Source organism: Chrysochloris asiatica, unplaced genomic scaffold (genome assembly GCF_000296735.1).
Source record: "Chrysochloris asiatica unplaced genomic scaffold, ChrAsi1.0 scaffold00006, whole genome shotgun sequence".
Lineage (NCBI taxonomy): Eukaryota > Metazoa > Chordata > Mammalia > Afrosoricida > Chrysochloridae > Chrysochloris > Chrysochloris asiatica.
In genome coordinates this window covers 23889134-23910724 of record NW_006408524.1, presented here as the reverse complement: position 1 = coordinate 23910724, position 21591 = coordinate 23889134, and the positions used below count along the sequence as shown (strand labels likewise).

The following is a 21591-nucleotide window of genomic DNA, read 5'->3' as shown; positions in this document are numbered from 1 at the left end:
GGTGGAGGGTCAGAGAAAAAGAGGAAGACCCCCAACGAGATGGATCAGCCAGGTGGCATCATTGATGGACTCAAGTGTGGCAGCGGTAGTGAGGTTGGCTCAGGATCGGACATTGTTTTGTTCTGCTGTGCATGGGGTCGCTATGAGTCGGTTCCGACTCGATGGCACCTGACAACAACAACAACAACAATGTGGATTAGGCATTGGACTGCTAACCGAAAAGCCGGTGGTTCAAAACCGGAGCAACTCGATGACAGAAGGAATGAATAGAAACCCTATGGAGTTCTAGTCTGTCCTATAATGCTAGCTATGAGTTGGAATCAAGCCGATGGCAATGGATTTGGTGTGGCTTTGAGTTTATGCAGTGCCAACGTCCTGGCCTGGCCTGGGTGTCATTCCTAGAAATAAAATCTAACTTTGGGACATTAGTAAACCCTGTTTGTAATTCATCTTTTGCTGAGAAGCAGTCCCCTGACTTACACAAATGTCACGAGGAAAGTATGAACCACAAGGCATGTTACTGTTGTTGTCAGGTGCGATCAAGTCAATACCAACTCTTAGCAACCCTGTGGACAAGAGAACAAAACACTGCCCGGTCCTGGGCCAACCTCATAATCATTGCTACACCTGAGCCCATTGATGCTGCCATAGTGTCAAACTATCTCGTTGGGGGTCCTCCTCATTTTCTCTGACCCTCCACGTTACCAAACATGATATCCTTCTCCAGTGACTGGTCCCTCCTGATAACATGTCTGAAGTATGAGAGACTAAGTGTGGCCATCCTGGCTTCCAAGAAGCACTCTGGCTGCACTTCTTCCAACACAGATCTATTTGTTCTTTTGGCAGCCCATGGCACTTTTAATATTCTTCTCCAACACCATAACTCAAATGCATCAATTCTTCTATGGTCTTCCTTATTCACCGTCCAACTTTTGTATGTATATGACGTTACTGAAAATACCAAGGCTTGGGTCAGGCGCACCTTAGTCCTCAAGTTGACATCTTTGCTCTTCAACACTTTAAAGAGGTCTTGTGCAGCAGATTTATCCAAGGCAATACATCGTTTGATTTCTTGACTGTTGCTTCCATGAGTGCTGATGGTTGATCCAGGCAAAATGAAGTCTTTGACAACTTAAATGTTTTCTCCACTGATATGTTGTTAGGTGCCATTGAGTCGGTACCGACTCATAGCGACCCTATGTACAAGAGAATGAAACACTGCCCAGTCCGGAGTTAACCTCACAATTGTTGCCACGCTAGAAGGCAACTGATGCTACCACTTTGCCAATCCATCTCACTGGGGGTCTTCCTCGTTTTCTCTGACCCACCACCTTATCAAACATTGATATGGATGTTGTTTATGGGTCTGGTGGTGAGGATTTTCATTTTCTAGTGTTTGGAAATTTCCATGGGAAGAAACTATGGAGAAGTTGTCCACAAAGGGATGCCAACTCCACCTCTACTTTCTTCATGTTTCTGCTCATTTTTTTTTTTTTTAAGTTTTTATTATGAATTGAGTATAGTTTACATGGGAGAACATCATTGTATCATATTTCATTTCATCGCAATGATTACAATCCCCTCCATGCATCGTCATTCAACAGTATTTGCTTCTATTCCCTCTGGTGTTTTTTTGGATGTAAACCAAAACACTCAGTAATATACAATCATTGAAACAACCAAAGGGCATACCCTGCAAGCCTGCCCCATGGCTGCCAGCACACAGCCCCTCTCTCCCTCCATGAGTCCCCAGCGGTTCCATCTCTCCATGTCATCATCTTTGCCTCCTTCTCTGGTGTCACCGTTTCTCTGTGGAGGGTCCCACACTCCACTCCGGCTCTTCTCTCTTCATGGTCCCAGGGTCCTCTGCTCCTGGATTGCACTCCCCCTTTTTTGCTACAAAACTTCTACCTTTACAGTTGCAACAATCACAGTCAGTCATGATAAGTAACAATTACTCACTATTGAGCCATAAGAGTCTTATCCCTGTGTCCTTTAACCAGCTCCATATAGACAGGTTGAAAAACCACTCAGTGGAGAATCTACCTTTAAACTCCCTCTTGAAAACTTGTAAGCCAGTCACTTCATGCCTTTATAGCGCCCCACACCCCCTATTTTAGGTAGCCAGTGTTTAAGTTCTCTATCCCTATCTACCCTATGTACAGAGAGGACAGAAATGATTCCTGCTGTAAAGACTCCTTCCCTCTCAGTTAGTATTTTAAGCTACTACATCCACAAGGATAGGTCGAGTTCATCACATTGTTCTGCTTATGGTCTTTTACTAGAGACTTCTTTCCTATACTTCTCCCCTTGACTTTCCCACCCAAAGTTAAGACAAAGAGAGTGAACACAGAGAAACATATCTGAAGTCCCACCCAGGAAAATGGCTCTGCAGAAAGGTGCTCCGTCCTTATTCTATGGTCTGGCATAACATCTGATCTTCTACATGTGTTTCCGAGGGTTTGGCATCTCCCGATTTCAGAAGCTCCTCTACTCCACACAGCATTAAGGCCAAACGCTCATACTAGTTTTCGGTGCTCCCCTCAACTTTTCCCACCTTATTCTCACAATTCTTCTGTGTTTCATTCAAGCACATCTCTTCATTCTCCATCAAATACACCAGGATCATTCTAGGCATTTGCCCAGGTAAGCCCACCTACCCTCAAGCACCTTTCTTACTTCACTCTGGGATTTCTGTGAATTTCCGGCCTACATATTCTTCAACCAGATCCCCTGCTACGTTCCCACCTGCGATAATATTCCCATTCTCTGAACCCTGAATCACTCTAACATCCTAATATGGAGAACCACATGGAAAACGTGAAATTAACAGAATGTACAATGAAGCTGCTACAAAAGGGAAGACAGGGGCAGCGTCTGCTTTCAGTCACCTAGGAGAGGAGAGCGCCGCAGGGTAGGATTGATTACCCAGGAGCTTTGGTGGCTGTTGCAAGATGACATTGGAAGACTTGGAAATAACATGAAAATGGCACACACACACAAACCCACAGTTATCCTCTGAAAGTCCTGGACATTCAGCAGGACCACAAAACACAGAAATGACCTTTATTTCAACGTCTTTGTCATAAAAAACAAAAACCTGGAACCTTAAAAAAGTCCATAATTTGAAAACATTACTACCCCTTGAGCCAACGAAAACATCATCAAAGTAAATGCTATGTCTTTAAGTGAATGAGTGCAATAATTTACATAAGGACCATGCCTTTCGCCAAGTATCATGCATATTTGCAGTGGAAGAATGAAGAAAAAGAAAAATGCATTCTGTAATAAAACTGCAGCTCACACACATTCTGTACAATCTGTTTTCTTACTCAAAACTAGTCAACCGAAGACTGTTTCAAATTTGTGTCACTTTCAACTAATTTTTAAAATCTTAAATCACATCTTTCAAACCCACTCTAGACTCTTGAACGTGGAACACCGCGGTTGTACAAGAACTGCAGACGAAATACTGACTTACACTGCCCTCTGCTGGCACAATGACCACACTACATGCTCCTTAGTTGACAAAGTTGCCAAAAGGCAGCCTAGTATTTTGAAGAAGCGAATTCAAGCCTAATTACTAAAAACAGGTTGTGGAAAATATTACCAAGTGTTTTAAATACCATCTGTGCCACATCAGACACACATTCCTAATGAAAAGACCACATGTGCAGCAAGAGGTGGGGCCAAATCACATCAGCTAACCCGATAGAGGGTTTTTTAACTTTTTAAAATATGCATTAAATTCACAATAACTCCTTTAAATTGTCCCCACTCAATCCCTGCCACATCATGCCAACCAATTTTTCGGGGGGGGTGGGGAGAATATATATAATTATACATATATAAATTGAATATTGGCTTCCACCAGTGCAATTCCAGCTCAGCAATAAATAAATGCATAGTACAGCCGTTTTACAAAATTCATTTTCTAAGAATAGAATATAGTTTTTTTTTTAATTTAGAAGCCGTTAATTTGCCAGAATGCTGCTGGAAAACACACCATTTGCTTAAACACACACACATACATCGGCCTCTATTAAAATGATTACAGTATTTTTTAAAAGTCTAAAGCATTTATTAGGTGTCTCAAGGCCACAGAACACTTTACTAAGCTCTGTATAAATCCCTGCCTCAGAGCATGTTTCCAAAAATAGATGAGTTAATGTACAAACATACAAAGGAGCAAACAACACAGGTACATTAACTCCAGTGTATGTGCTTACATTTTGCCCTGAGGTATAAAAATGGGAGAGCCATAGGAGTTGGATGTTTGTAAATGGCAGGGGAAAAGGAAATCACTGTCTAAAACCCAACCAACATCTCTGGGAGAAGGTGGCAGCTGGAAACAAGGAGGTCGGCAGCCTCAGGCCTAGTTCTCACGCAGCTAAGAGGTTTGCTAACTTGAGGAAAATATCCACCCTCACCCACTGCCTTTGAGTGAATTCTGACTCATACTGAACCCATGTAGGGTTTCCAAGACTAAATCTTTATGGGAGCAGACAATATTATGATCCACTCAAAGGGCAGCTGGTAAGCTTGAACTGCCGATTTATCAGCTGCCTAACATGTAATCTATGGCCCACATTGCAACTTTCTTAACTAAGCTCAGGAAACTCTAGCTACAAGACATGAATGACAGTGTCAGGCTCCTGGTTTGCCACTGGCTCAGGCACATCTCTAAGTCACTGAGCTGCCTGTCTGCTGTAACTGAGGGCTTGAACCTTCCGGAGCTACTGGCTTTAGGTCCTCCCACAGCTTTCTGGTACACTGACATTTACGTATTATATTCAGACATTGAACTCTAGCCCAAGTCTGTTCTAAGGACTTAGCAAATATTGACTCACTGCATTTTCAAAGGCATTCCAAAGCATTGTTGCTGTTGTTCAGTGCTGGCCAGTAGGTTTCTACCCATAATGACCCTGTATGGGTTTCTAAGGAGTGGCTGGTAGATCTGAACCGCTGACCTAGCAGCTAGTAGTCTAGTGCTTATCATTCAGCACCCCATCAGTACTCCAAAACAAAGGCTGTTGTTGTTAAGTGTCATTGAGTCGGTGCCAACTCATTGAGACCCTGTATAGGGTTTCTGAGGAGCAGCTGGTGAGTTTGAACCACCGCCCTTGATGTTCAAAGCTACCTTGAGGTCCAGTGTTTATCCTACAACGCTACAGCAGAACTCTTATTAAATTCCCAATTTTACATGCAAGGAAACTAAGGCACATAAAAGTTAACACCTTACCCAAGGTCATACAAGCAGCAGAGCCAGGAATCAAATCCAGGAAGTCTGTGTGTGTGGGATTTTAACAACTATGCCGTCTCCTCTAACCCAATGCACATTATATAATCCAATAAAAAGAAAAAAACAAACAAAAACCAGAATACTGTTTGATGAGGCTTTCTGCTCCTGCAAAGATTTGCAACCTAAACCAGAAACCCTATACAGAGAGTCACTGTAAGTCGGGACCAATTCGAGGATACTTACAACAACAACAAGGTTTCTAACTAAGGAGTTCTGGTGGCATTGTGGGTTCAGTGCTGAGCTGCTAGACACAGGTCAGTGGGTCAAATCCACCAGCTGCTCTTCAGAAGAGAGATGAGACTGTTTGCTCCCATGAAGATTTATAGTCCTAGAAACCATATAGAGGGTCAGTATGGGTTGGAATCAACTCAGTGGCAATAGATTAGGGTTTCTGGTTTAGGTTTCTAACTATTTTGCATTTTTATAAGGGTTTCTGGTTTAGGTTTCTAACTATTTTGTATTTTTATAAGTCAGTCTGTCATAATGTGGTGGTTTGTGAGTTGCTGTGATTCTGGAAGCTATGCCGCAGGTATTTTAAATACCAGAGGGTCACTCATGGTGGACAGGTTTCACATGAGCTTCCAGACAAAGACAGACTAGAAAGAAGGAGTGACGAACTACTTCCGAATATTTAGTCACTGAAACCCTTATGAATAGCAGAGAAACACTGTCAGATATAGTGACGGAAAATGAGTCCCTCAGGTGGGGAGGCACTCAAACAGCATCAATGGGCTCAAGCGTGGCAACAATAGTGAGGTTGGCCCGGGATGAGGCAGTGTTTTGTTCTGCTGTGCATAAGGTCACTATGGGTCAGTAGTGATTCAATGGCACCTAACAACAAGCGGTATTATGAATTAAAGAATCCTCTTCTTGTTGTGCTTGTTAAGTGTCATCGAATTGGTTCCGATTCAAGCAGCCCTGTATAGGGTTTCCGAGGAGCAGCCTTGCAGTTCAAACTGACCTTGCCATCCAGTGCTTATCCAACAGCGCCAAGAAAATTTATAGTGTTAAACACCAGCATCAATAAACATAAGCCTGGCTTTCACGGGTGGGAAATTGTAAATCCCCACTTATCTGAAAAAAAAAAAAAAAAAACCCAAAACCCAACAACCCAAAAACAACCAGGTAAGATTTCTACTTTGTCACTCCACAATGCTGTTAATCACCACCTTTAAGGTGCTGTCTCTCAAACACTGGCTCATGAAATCAAGTTAGCAGGTCACAGTCCATTTTTAATAAGGAAGAATCCATATTTATTTGGGCTATATTTTTGTTTGCCAAATACAGAAGAAGAAATAAAAAAAACTTAATTTTTTCTTGTTAATGCCTTTGCCCAAGATTCATGGGCCACGAGCCATAATTTTTTACTGCCATTTAAGTAAAAGCCAGTTTTATGAGCAAACAAGTTGTGAAATGATTCTGTTGAGAGGCTTGTAAGTACACATAGTGCTGGCCATTGCTAACTTACTTCTTCCTGACACTCCCCTGAGACTGAAGAGAGAGGCACAGGTCAGATCAATAGGGCTTTGATGCCCTGAACTTGGCATTTTGTCCTGTGGGTTATGGGGAGCCAAGACTGGTGAGATGCCACCCAGAACAGGCCTATGGGGAGAGCTCCTGAGTCAAGACCTGTAAGTCACCAATCAGCCCTCCAGAGAGCTCTGGGACAAGGAGGAAACGAGAAGGAGGAATGGAGAACTTAAGGCACGAAGAAAAGATTTTAAAAATTAGTTTATTAAAAAAAACAATTTTTTTTTTAAAACATATAACCAAAAACTAAGGAGCTCTGGTAGCATAGTGGTTACGAATCGGGCTGCTAACCTGAGGGTCTGCAGTTCGAAACTATCAGCTGTTCCACGGGAGAAAGATGAGGCTTTTGGCTCCCGTAAAGATTTGTAGCCTTGGAAAATCGGTACAGGGCTGCTATGAGTCAGAACTCACTCCACGGCACATAATAACAACAACTAAAAACTAAACCCATGGATCCTGATTCAATTCCAACTCATGATAGCCCTACATGGTTTCCTAGGCCTGGAAGTCTTTATAGGAGGCATACTGCCTTCATCTTTCTGCCACAGAGTGGCTGGTGGGCTTTAACTGCTGCTTGCATATAACAAGCCCAACACTTAACCCGCAGTGTCACCAGGGTTTCTTATACGGGACAGTAAGTATCAGCTGTAGGGAGGTGGTAGAGCTCTGCCCTATTGTGTGCTTTGAAGAGTTGACAAGTCACTCAACTCTACCTTAACATACATTGGTTTCCATCAGCTTGCTTTCCTCCTAATAATACTGACCACATCCCTCAAAGCTTTCCTGGTCGCTTCTTCCTCCCTTTCCAGACAGTGGGTATTTTCAACCTCTCCCAGCCTGAAAAACCTGGCCTTACATCTCTCTCCTTGTTTCTAGTGGATGGCTTTGCTTCCTATCTGTCAGAAGATATAAGCCGTTGGGTGTTGGGTCTCTTGCTCCTCACTCCCATACCCAGACTTCTGAAGAATTAAGTAGCCTTCTCCTGTTACCCTAAAGATTGTCATCCCCTTCTACTTCCTCAGGGGCCTGTCTCTTCCCATCACTATATAAACTTGGTTATCTGCCAGTTATAGCGCTGTAGGATCAACACTGGACTGCTAACCACAAGGTTGGTGGCTCAAACTCACCAGGTGCACATTGGAAACCCTACACAGGATTGCTATGAGTGGGAGCCAATTTAGTGGCACTTGACAATAATACCTTGCCAGCTGAGGAACCCTGGTGGCACAATGGTTAAGAGTGTGGCTGCTAACCAGAAGGTCAGGGGTTCAAATCCACCAATTGCTCCACAGAAGGAAGAAGTGGTAATAGACTTCCATAAAGAACACAGTCTTGTAAACCCCACATGGCAGTTCTCCTCTGTCGCTATGAGCTGGAAACAACTCGAGAGCCATGGGTTTCGTTGGCTTTACTTGCCAGTCTTTAAACAGGGGAAGGGAACATCTAGCCTGCAGATCATATTGTTGTTGTTAAGTCGGATTCCGACCCATAGCAACTCTGTATGGGGTTTCTGAGGAGTGGCTGGTGAGCCTGAAGCACCAAGCTTGTTACAGTCCATGCTAATCCTACAGCACCACACCAGGACTCCAGCACATCAGGGGTGAGTTCATTAAACGTTTGACCAAATATATTTAGTGCCGTTTGACCGGTTCCAACTCATAGCAACTCTGTGTAGGGCTTCCGAGGGTTGTCTGGTGAGCTTCAACTGCATAACTTTTCGTTCAAACCAACCTTGCAGTCCAGTGCATTAACCCACAGCATCACACAAGGACTCCTGACCAAAATACAGCACCCTAATTTAAAGTTTATGGCCTGCAAATGATGTTATAAATTTTGGCAGAAAAAGGTTCCCCACCCCTGCTTTAAGTAAACAAAGGAAATCCCTGTCCACCCCTCCACTGGCTCGTCCGGATTCTGAGAAGCCTGGTCTGCCCAGCTGACTGCCATCCTCGCCTCTTGGCCCCTCCTTCACCCACCACACTCTAGATTTGGCTGAAGGCTCCAAATGAGCTCATTTTAACCAAACGCAATGGACCCTCCTCAAGCTTTCTAGAGCTTTTGATAAAGAGAGTACACTGGGAGCCTGTGAACCCTTCTTTTAAAACCCTGTGTTCCCTCAGCAACCATGACACCTTCCTGGTGCCCCCTCCTATTCTCTGCTGCTTGCCCGCAATCTCCTTCACGGCTCCTCCATTATCAGATGTTGGAGTTACTCTCTTCTAGGCTCTCCTCAAGACCCCCTGGAAAGTACACATTTTCCCTTTGTTCCTATTGCTTCGATTGCCACCAATGTGATGCTGTGCTTTCTAAATCCACCTCTTGAAACGCAAGTCATGTATATTTCCTCCAGAAGCCAGCATGCCCAGAGCTCCCTCGCATGATCTCCAATCCCAAGTTGGCTTCCCCATTTCAGTCGAGGATACCACCAGCCAAGCCAGAATCCAGGCATCCCCCTGGGTTCATCACAGTCACCACACCAAGTCCTGCCCATCCTAACTCCAATGTAGGTCTTGAGTCCAACCACTTATGCATGGTAAGTACCAGTCTGCATGGGTTCAAATCCCATTCCCGCCATTTATCAACTATGTGACTGGGTTAATTTCTGGCCTTCAATTTCCACATCTGTACAGTGGAAATAAGGATATGAGGAAACGTAAAAAGTTCTACTTTGTTTTCATTCCAGTTTTCCAAGAACTTTCTGAATCCCCTTCATAGTACATACTGAAAAAAGTGACTCTGAGGACTAAATGCATGAAAACGTGTAATGGATTGAGAACCATGCATGGTACAGTATGTGCTACGTAGATGTTACTGTAGATGAAATGGTTACTGTGTTCATCATCAATAATGTGGTCCAGGCCTCCTCACCTGGACCATTCAAATCTCTACCCCCAGTGGTCTCCTTACCTCCAGTTCTCCTACCTTCAATCTTCGGGATGGCTGGGGTGATCCTTCTAAAATGAAAATCCAATCCTGTCACTCCCTTGTTTACCACAGTTTCATTTTGCATTCCCTTGCCAATGCTTGTAAGGCGCCGTGGCGGTACTGTCGGGTAGGGAGGGGTTGGGCTGCTAGCCACATTCTCTCCAACACCTCTACTGCTATCTGTACAGCTGGGAGGACTGACTGCTTATATGACTGAGCGTAGTCAGTAAACATGCTTCAAAGCAACTTTGGAAATTCAGCGTGGTGCTGTAGGATCAGCACTGGACTGCTAACCATGAGGTCAGCAATTCAAACCCACCAGGCACTACTCAGGAAACCTACATAGGGTCACTATGAGTCAGAACTGACTCAGAGGCACTGGAGTCCTAGTGTGGTGTAGTAGGATAAACATTTGACTACAAAGGAGCTCTGGTAACGTAGTGGTTACGAATCGGGCTGCGAGCCGCAAGGTCAGCAGTTCGAAACTACCAGCTGTTCCATGGAAGAAAGATGAGGCTTTCTGCTCCCATAAAGAGTTACAGCCTCGGAAACCCTGTACAGGGTCGCTATGAGTTGGAACCGACTCCACGGCACATAACCACCACCACCACAAACCATAAAAACAGTGATTAAAGCTCAACAACTGCACTGAATCATTGTTGTTAAGTGCTGTCAAGTCAGTTCTGACTCAAAACAACACTGTACAGGGTTCCCAAGGAGCAGCTGGGGGGGGGGTCTTGAACTCCCGACATTGTGGTTCTCAGTCCAGTGCTTATCCTACATGCCACACCGGGAAGCTCATGAGAAGCAGGAGCTCATCATCAGCTACAGTACCAGAAGGAGAAAACACTGTGAATCACAGCAGAACATTGTCAGACACAGTGCGCGAACATGAGACCTCAGATAGGAAGGTATTACTCAAAATAGGACTAGGGAAGAGTTGACTCCTTAAAGTAGACTGGAACATATGATGAATGCAGTAAAGCTTTCACAATCTTCATTTACTGGTGGGACACAAATCAAAATGAGGAAAAGCAGCTGCAAACATTCATTAATAATCAGAGCACGGCATATACGAAGTATGAACCTAGGAGAATTGAAATAGTCAAAAATGAAATGGAACTCATATAAAGATAGATATCCCAGACATTAGTGAGCTGAAATGAACTGATACTGGCAATTCAGAATTTGCCAACCATATACTTTATTGGAATATAAATTGAAGAGGAACGTGTCTCATTCACCGTCAAAAAGAAGACTTCAGGATCTATCTTAAAGTACAATGCTGTTGGTAATAGCATAATGTCCACAAGCAAGACTGGCTAATACCACTATAATTCAAACTTATGAACTAACCACTAAAGTTAGTGATGATGAAACTGAAGCATTCTACCGATTTCTTCAGTCTGAACTTGATCAATCAAGATGCAATTAAGATGCATCATTATACAGGGATGGAGGCATAGTCTGAAGAGGGGAAATAATACTAAGATGTTCGACTATCTTATGAATATTGGTTTCCTTTGCCTACTATTGTAAAATAGACTTTTGAGTAGGATAGAAAGAAATGTCAGGAAACATGATTACAGAAAGCTTGTAAACCCATGCTTCAGCCTATAAATGACTGGAATACCTAAAACGGGTTCTAGAACTTGCCCAGTGAAATAGGCCTCTTGAGGAGCCTTTGCAGTCTATAGGACCTTAGGTGGAATCTTGACTCCCATCCAGAACTTTCTAAAGTGAGACATTCCCACTAGAAAGGACAAGCAGACCAGCCTGGAACAGCTAGAGCGACAGAAGATACATCTTCAAATAAAATCTGCAGGAAAAATCCAAAACAAAAATGGCAGTATGATTGGCTACTAAAAGAATAAGCAAGTTGTTCGCTGGGAAACATGAAGGCAAACAATCAAGTCCCTTCAGGACAAACCCCCCTCTAATACTGAAACTCAAAGAGAACACATGAATAGGCATGTAAGTTTGCTGGCGACCACATTAGTCTACTGGTGAGTGGAAGAGGGGGAAAGGCAGCAATGAAGAAATGGGCTGAGTTCAACCACGTTCCATAGACTTACGTTGACCTGGAGACGAGAGAGAGGGAAGAGTAAGGGCTGGATGGTCCAAAGTGTGGTGAAACCTGGGGACACCTGAGCCCATGGACAAGGACATAGCCACAGAAGGCCAGATCTGAGAGTGAAGCATCCAGCTGATATGGAATAAGAAGAGGCGCACAAAAACACCCAAACTTGCAGATAGTACCCATTTGACTTAGCCTCAATGGCTTGTTAATCAGAACTCGACTAGAGGAAGATACAAAAACAAACAAACAAACAAACAAAAAACAATTTATGATAAAGGAAACGAGAGCAAATTACTACAGTTATATGAACTTGACATACATTCATGGAGGCAGTAGCTCAAAGTACCAACAGAGAGGGAAGGAGTCTTCATATCAAGTACCCTCTGTACACAGGGTAGATAGGGATAGTCAACTTAGACACTGGCTTACAAGGTTTCAAGAGGGAGTTTAGTTTAAGGGGGAGGGGGCTTTTTGGTGGAAAGAAGCAAGGGAGTATCAGAGGACTCGTGTTAGCTTGGGCAAATGTACTAAGTGCTGAAATATATGGTAAAGACTTCAGAAGTGGCCCTTCCCTTCAGATTTTAGAATACAGCAGCAGGTGCTTGCCGAAGACCACTTAGCCAGAACACTACTATCTAGGAAGTGATTGGTAGATCCTGGTAGAAATCTCCAAGGAGCAAGCACATAGAACAACATGGACCAGCAACTGAAGAAAAGACCAAGGAAGAGTTTACATGAAAGAATCGGTGAAAAGGCCCATATTGGGACTAAGCCAAGCCAAGTGAAGCCATGCCAAGTATGGAAGGCAAAGACAGCTGCTGATAACACCATGAGCCTACACGATGATAATGTGCACTGTGAGACTAGTCTTCAGGTTGTTAGAGAGGAGGACTCCTTCCCTGACTGTTACTTTGAATGCATAATAAGAGGTGAATTTTCTGAACCCATCCTAGAAGGCGACTTACTTTTTAAATCTCTGGAATATCTGAAAAAAAAGACTCAGATCAAGAGCTTGCTCAAAAGGTTCTTGCACATAAACCACTACTTGAATGCTCTTTGGAATATGTGGAAAAGGGGGCAAAACAAAATCTTCCTCAACAGGTTTCTAGAGAGAGTTCCCTGGAGTATTATTATTCTGAGTAACAGATTCTAAACGGCTGTCAGAATTTACAACGGGGAAGTATAAAAGGAGTAAAGCACATAACCCAGAAACAATCGCCTGTCCTCAGAGAGGATGCACAAGAGAGTTTAGGGATAAATCTGCCTTGAGAAAGCATCTCCTACTTCATGGTCCCCGAGACCATGTATGTGTAGAATGTGGGAAAGCTTTCTCTGAGATTTCAAAACTAAGATGTCATTTTCTGGTTCACACTGGAGAGAAGGCGTACCAGTGCACATTTGAAGGGTGCGGAAAGCGCTTTTCCCTGGGCTTCAATTTGCGTACGCATGTACGAATCCACACTGGGGAGAAATGCTTTGTGTGCCCCTTTCAAGGTTTCAACAAGAAGTTTATTCAGTCAACTCACCTGAAAGCTCACATCTTAACTCATGCGAAGACCCAAAAAAGAATCAATGAAAAAGAAGATACTCCTCAAACGGAGTAAGCCTCTTAAGACAAGAGTGATTCAGAGTAAATATGCCTCTTGATTATTGCTTTTGGAAGATAATTTTGAAATCAAATATGCCTAAAGGCCACAACTTTTTAGTTTCCAACTGGCTAGCTCTTGTGCCTTTTAATGTAACAGCACTAGAGACTGAAAATGTTGCTTTAGATTGTCAATAAATCAGTGAATAGTTATCTACTTCAAAAAGTTAAAAAAAAAAAAAAAAAAAGGGAGAAGGGAAAAGGAATTCCCTCAAAAAATGTTTATTTCTGATGCACAGGGGAGAGTAAAAAAAAAAAAAAAAAAAAAAAAGATGGGGATAAGATTCTTATGATTCAATAGTAATTGTTATCATGATGACTAACTTCAACTGTCATCATTGTAAAGGTTTGTAACAAAAATGGGGAAGTAGTTCATCTTACAGTCCAGAAACAGAGGACCCCAGGACCATCAAGGGAGAAGAGCACAAGCAGAATGTGGGACCTTATCCAAAGAAGCAGCGACACCAGAGATGGGGACATGGAGAGAGGGAGCAGCTGAGGACTCTAGACTCATGGAAAAAGAGGGACTGAGAGCTGATGGCCAGGAAGCAGGCTTGCAGAATGTGCCATTTGGTGGCTTAAATTATTATATATGCCTGAGTGTTTAAAAAAAAAAAAAAGACCTAAAATAAATAAATAGAAATACTGTTAGCTGATGGCACATGGAAGGGATTATAATCGTTGTAATGAAACAAAGTATATGATTTGTTGAATGTAAAACTGATGATCAGCCATGTAAACTTTCACTCAATTCACAATAAAAACTTTAATAAAAGATGCATGAATAATTATTGGTGATTGGAATATGAAAGTTGGAAACAAAGAGGATGGATCAGTAATTGTAAAATATGGTCTTGGTGATAAAAATGATGCTGAATGTTGCATGATAGAACTTTGCAAGGCCAATAACATTGCAAATACCTTTTTTAAACAACATAAAAGGAGACTACACATGTGAATCTCACCAGATGGAATACACAGAAATCCATCTGACTACATCTGTGGACAAAGACGGTAAAACAGCTCAATATCATCAACCAAACCGAGGCCAGGGGGACACTGTGGAACAGACCAAAAATTGCTCCGGTGAAAGTTCATGCTGGAGCTGAAGATTCTTAAAAGAACAGATGTCATGCATCAGACATTAATGTCCAAAGACCAGAGAATTGTGAGATGACACAAGAACAGTATTTAGGAAGAAAGCAAAAGGTCGATTGTCTATAAACCTTCACTCAATTCACAATTAAAAAGTTACAAATAAATAAATTACCAATCTTGTGGTTCACACCAACCCAGTGGTCAAGTAAATACAGTCAGCATCATACCAAGACTCCCTTAAGCATAGAGAAGCTAAAACCAATAGAGGAAATAAGGAATTAAAGAGCTGAAGAGAAAATGTCAAGGGCAGCTTGAGATAACTAAATCAAGTATTATAATGAAATGTGCAATGACCTGGAGTTAGAAAATCAAAAGAAAATCAAGCAGATGAAAAAAACTGGAGCTTTTGACTTGAAATACCAAAGGATTCTATGGGCAAAATAGTGAGTGATATAGAAAGCACCAAAAGAAGATGGAAGAAATATATAGTCACTGTACCAAAAAGAAATGGATGATGTTCACCCATTTCGAGAGAAAGGATATGATCAAGAACCGATGGTACTGAAGGAGAAATTCCAAGCTGCACTGAATTTATTGGTGAAAAACAAGGCTCTAAGAATTCATGGAATACAAATTGAAATCTTTCAACAAACTGATGCTGCACTGGAGGCACTCGTCCATATAGACCAAGAAATTTGGAAGACCGCTACATGGCCAAAATATCCTTCATCAATTGGAAGAGGTCCATATCTGTGCCTACTCCCAAGAGGTGAGCCTACAAAATGTGAAATCATCAAACAATATCACATTCAAGTAAAATTTTGCTATACTAATTCAAAAACAGTTGCATTGACAGAGAACTGCCAGTAAATTGACAGAGAACTGCCACAAATTCAAGCCAGATTCAGAAAAGGATGGGGAACAAATACTTACTGATGAAGATCAAAGACTACAGCCTTCATTATGGATTGCACCTCAATGTAAAGAAAACAAAAATTCTCATAGCTGGACCAATAAATAACATCACGATAAATGGAAAAAAGATTGAAGTTGTCGAAGATTTCTTTCTGCTTGGATCCACAATCAACATTAATGGAAGAAATCAAGAAATCAAGTGATGTATTTATTGTGTTAGGCAAATGTGCTGCACAAGATCTCTTTAAAGTGTTCGAGAGCAAAGATGTCAGTTTGAGGACTAAGGTATGCCTGACCCAAGTCATAGTATTTTCAGTAGTCTCATGTGCATGTGAAAGTTGGAAAATGAATAAGGAAGACTTAGAAAAATTAATAAATTTGAATTTTGGTTTTTGAGAAGACAGTTAAAAGTACCAAGGACTGCAAGAACAACACAAAGAAATCTGTCTTAGAAGAATTGCAGCCAGAATGCTCCTTAGCAGTCAGGATGGTGAGACTTTGTCTTTAATACTTTGGACATGTTGTCAGGAGAGACCAGTTCCCGGAGAATGACATCATGCTTGGTAAAATGAAGGGTAAACAATAAAGAGGAAGACCACTGGGCTGGAGCAACATCAGGTTCAAAAGTAACAACAATTGTGAGGATGCTGCACGGGGCAGTATTTCATTCTTTGGGGCATAAGCCTATGAGTCAGAACCAACTCAATGAAAGCTAACAAGAGAAAAACATTTAACCAATCATGATCCCCTTGAGTTGACTGTAAATGGTTTTCTTATAATGGAATTATGATCACTTTTTATGTCACAGTACGCTTTCACGAAAACATACCTCTGAACTCTGGGATGCCTTGCGGTGTGCCGTTTTAAGGAAACAGGGATACTAGGATTTAGAATTAAGCATGTTGTGATTGTTATTGTTAAGTGCTGTGGAGTTCAGTTCTGAACATGATTAATGATGATAATGGTTACTACCAACACTTATTGTACATTTACAATGAGTCATGCATTCTGCTAAGCTTATCACACACACGGCTTTATCTAATCCTCATGAAAAAACTCAGTACTAAAATTATCCCTCAGTCATCAAAAAGTCCACTTGTCAGGTCCAAATTCCTTTTGGGAAATGATTCACAAAGCAAAACCAAATGTACTTCCATCAATGTCCTCTCAGTCTTCTCTATGGTAGGCAGCCAGCTCATCTACCTTTTCCTAAAAAGGAACAAGAACAAAGTTAGGACTGACAACAGCCAGCCCCAATTTTCCCTGACTTTTAGTGCTGACGACCCTGGCCTACACGCCTCAGAAACAGCTGAGTATGGTGGAACTACTTACACAAGCATTGTGAGATTGAAACTTTCCTCCTGTTTTCAAAGACTAAAGTACAATTATCCAAACTCCTGTGTCTTACACTATAGTCTGTCATCCCCTATTTTAATGCTAAAGGATTTGAATTTTTTTAAACTTGTATTCAGACTGAAAAATTTTCACTGTTTATCCACAATTGCCCATAAAACTAAAACATTTAAAAAACAAAATAAAAAAAACAGGTAATAAATTCCAGTTTATGAAGGTTAACTCTTCTTAGCATTAGGAGTTCTCCAGAAACAGGAGGAGAGGAAGTGTGCAGGATGCAGAACTTTCTGACATTCTTTTAAAAACTATCCAGTGTCAAGAACAAAATCGATGAACATGAATAAGCGGTCCTCACTTTTTTACAAAAAGATTTGGCCCTTTTGTCTCCATGCTTTCAGTTACATGAAGCTATCCTTGGCCTGTCTCAATCTTGACAAGAGCCAAGAGAAACTTCCATGCTCCCTACAAGAGATGTACTAAACATACTGTTCCTTGTAGTGGTTTTGCTGAGGTATGTCCAAGTACTTAAAGTCAGGTTTTGAAAGATGCAAGCTTTATGCTGTAATTAGTCTGAAACCCAATGTTGGAAGGAAGAAGAGAATGAACAGTGTGTCCCAAACTTCAAATCTATTAAAAGAAAGACAAGTTCTGAAAAGACGACGAGTGGAGAAATTCATTAGCTTTAATAAATGACAGTAGTACTTGTTCATAAATCAAGTTCAAAATAAACTATAAAACAGGATTTACATTACAGTGAAACAGGATGCAACTGGTTGTGTATGAAACTGATGTTCTGCCATGTGGACTATCACTCAATTCACAATAAAAGCTTTTTAAGAAAGTAAAGAACAAGCAAACAACAAAAAAAACCAGGATTTATGAAACAACACATAAGAACATTTTTATAAACCATAATCTGTAAGTGGAAACTCTGGGTTTTAGATTAGTATTTCTGTAAAGTCAACCACTCCCAAGAATGTTGGGGGGAAAAAAAGTTTTATTTCTGAAACTATTAACTGTTCAGGTAGGACTTATGTATATATAACTCGATACTGTTTTTATTGAATGAGGAGGTTTCCAGCTTGTGAATAAGAATGGGTACTTCCAGAGGTGTGGGTATTGGCCTCAGAGAACATCTGAACACTAAGGTCTCACTCACCCGTCTACTTGAATTTACTTCCCCATGTCTTAGAGACAGCATGTAAGGCTCTCTATATTCTCAGTGTGATCAGTGAAAGGTCTCAGTTTAACCTAATCTCAGCAGCAGTGCCTTTACTGTCTTATCACTCGAGACACAAACACAAACCTGCAAGCATGAAAATGAGAAAAGAAACTATCACAAGACTGTCACCAACAACCACTGCTTTAAAAATCTCCTGCCGATATTCTGAGAAGCAAGAGTGTGTTCTGGAAGAGAAGAAAAGTCAGAATAGCTGTGCCGAGTTTGCAGAAAGTGATTACAGAGCTACCAAAAAAAGTTTTGGGATATCCATGTGTAAGGATTGTGCTTCGTGTTGGGTTAGAAACTAATGAACAAACCAAAACCTTAAACAGGACCTATCCACTTTTTGGATAAAGATGACACTTTTATTTAAAATAACAGTGAGTCGATGGCAGTAACTAGTTTTATGGATTATGTAAACACTTGAAAAGTTAGTAGTACCATAGTTATTTGAATGGTGGTGAGCCATGGAGTCGGTTCTGACTCATAGCGACCTTGTACAGGGTTTCTGAGGCTGTACATTTTTACGGGAGCGGAAAGTCTCATCTTTCTCCCATGGAATAGCTGGTAGTTTTGAACTGCTGACCATGAGTTTAGCAGCCTGACACATAACCACTATGCTACCAAATCTGCAATTCCTGAGTTGCCTTAAAGCATGTTTACTATCTTCTCCCAACTTGTACAGGTAACAATGGAGGCACTGGTAATACACAAGTCCCCCTAGTTCCCAATGTGCCACATTAATTTCTCAAATCACACAATGCTTTCAAACACAGTTTATTTATTTCTGCCATCAAAACTTTCCAACATTTTGAACGGTTGCTGTCTACTACATATTAACTATGCCTCTGGCATAGACACACGGTTACACTATATTATTTATTTGTTTATGTTGTTAAGTTCTGAGTCATAGCGACTCTGTACAGGGTTTCCGGGGAGCAGCTGGTGAGCTTGAACCACTAACCTTGTGGTTCAAATTGACCTTGCAGTTCAGCACATTAACCCACAGAGTCACACCAGGCCTCCTTTATAATAATATAAATATATTGTTGTTGTTAAGTGCCTTTGAGTTGGTTCCAACCCACAGTGACCCTGTATAGGATTTCCAAGGAGCAGCTGGTGAGTGTGAACCGCCAACCTTGCAGTTCAAATGGCTTTGCAGTCTGACGCATTAACCCACAGAGCCACATTTAGTAAGTACTAAACAGATACTTACAGAATGATTAAATAAGATTTAATAATAACTGCTCTTACCTGGTATGGTGCTGTGGATTAATGCACTGGACTGCCAAGTTGGTTTGAACTGCAAAGCTGGCGATTCAAGTTCACCAGTCGCTCCTCAGAAATCCTACATAGGGTCACTAGGGCACTTAACAACAACAATAGGTGTATCAAGTGCTTGTGGCCCATCAAGTTCCCATGAAACTCTGTGGGGTGGGCCATGAAAGTAAGTTGTACAGAACACTAACAAGGGGATTGGTCAGTCTGGTCATCCCACTAAGTTTAAAGTGAGTCAAACTCCGAAGCAGAAGGGGGAAGCTGATGATCACCAAGAAAGACCAGCTGGGACTGTGTAACTGTGCTTTGGACTGGCCCGTTGTCCCTGTGCTGAGAACCTCCTACAGTCAGGAGTCAGAGAGAGAGACGGTGTAAGACAGTGAGAAGCGGCAGAAGCAGAACCACAAGACTGGCACAAGATGGCACAGAATACGGATGGACCCACACAACAAGGTGGTTATAGTGAGTGTGCTGACCCACTGAGCAGAGCTTAGCAGTACCTTCAGGCAGAAGCCTTCCAGGCAGAGTTGGGGGCCTCTGGGCAACTTGACGGAGCTATGCTTTAGACCCAGGAGCTGAAGAGCTGAGTGCCTCAGGCCAAGGCTTACTGGTGGAGTCAGGGGTCTCTGGGCATTTATTGACAGAGCTAAAGCACTTTGCAATACTTGATCAAGCAGTGAGCTTAAGAGATCTGCAAAGAGACTTCTGGTTGAAGAACTATATCCTGACCTGTTTCGGATTCACAATTGTAACCTGTTACTTTCATATCAACACCACAATTGCAGTGAGTACTGTCTGTGAGTTCTGTGTGGTCACTGCCAAGAGTCATCAAATGGAGCAGAGTAGGAGAGATGGCTGGTGTTCAAATTTGTAACAAGGTTGGAGAGAGGACCTCCACTTCATGGAATGAGCCTTGGGCTGCTGCTGATTAATGGTGATTCTCTCTCTTCCTCATACCATTTTTATGTAGACTCACTCAATGTCTAACCATAGAAATGATTGGCTTACTCCAAAATCTTGCTATCAAAAATTGTGACTTCACTCTTGTTGGAGGAGGGAGGTGAAGGTTACAAGATTAAATGTCATCACTCAAGAGTACAAAGAAGATCTTTTCTCCCTTACTCTGTGTTACAAATAGTGCAGGCAGCTCAGAGTAAAGCATTCTGTCTCTGGTTTTTGCTCAGCCCAGATAATAACAGTCATTCTTACCCACGGTGGATTTCTGTGTAAAAGCTTGATTGATGTTAGCTTGGATTCATATCAATGATCTCCATCTGGAAATCAAAAGTATACAAAATACTCTACTAATAACTTAAGTTCTATTATGACACACCCAGAACTACTTATGGAGGCACCCAACAGAAACTGCACCGTAAAAATGCAACAGGCACTCTCTTCTAAATGCAAATATCTCACAGACAATGGAAAACACAGGTAGGATATAAATATGCTCATCCACATAGTCCATCTTAGTTGGAAATGACTATTCAAACCTCCTTTCTATTAATTCAAAAGAAACCATTACATTATAGGTCGATAATAATAGCTTTACCCAGGGGCAATTACACTATGAGTAAAGTAAGCACAGGATCATTTTTGCTTACTTATTAACCTATTTGTTGTTGTTGTTAAGTGCTGTCAAGTCAGTTCCAATGCCTAGCGACCCTGTATAGGGTTTCCGAGGAGCAGCTGGTGAGCTTGAACCGCCAACCTTATGGTTCAAAAAGACTTTGCAGTCCAGTGCATTAACCCACAGTGCCACACCAGGATTTCTATTAATTTATTTGTTGTTGTTAGGTGCCATTGAGTCGGTACCGACCCATAGCAACCTTATGCACAAGCAAATGAAACACTGCCAGATCCTGGGCCAACCTTACTATTGTTGCCAGGCTTGAGTCCATCGATGCTGCTATTTGGCCAATCCATCTCATTGGGGGTCTTCCTCTTTGTCTCTGATCCTCCAACTCACCAAACATGATATCCTTCTCCAGTGACTGATCCCTCCTGACAATATGTCCGAAATATGAGAGACGTAGTTTGGCCATCCTGGCCTCCAAAGAACATTCTGGCTGTACTTATTCCAACATGATCTATTGGTTCTTTTGGCAGCCCATGGCACTTTCAATATTTCAATCCTCCAACACCATAACTCAAAAGCATCAATTTTTCTACGGTCTTCCTTATTCACTGTCCAGCTTTCACATGCATATGAGGTTATTGAAAATACCATGGCTTGGGTCAGG

The 21591-nt window shown here is 41.9% G+C and overlaps 2 pseudogenes; one reads left to right on the top strand and one right to left on the bottom strand.

Annotated features, from left to right (window-relative positions):
• LOC102837744 overlaps positions 1-21591 on the bottom strand; it is a 471778-nt pseudogene that overhangs the window by 341928 nt on the left and 108259 nt on the right.
• On the top strand, positions 12532-13441 carry LOC102837629 (annotated as a pseudogene).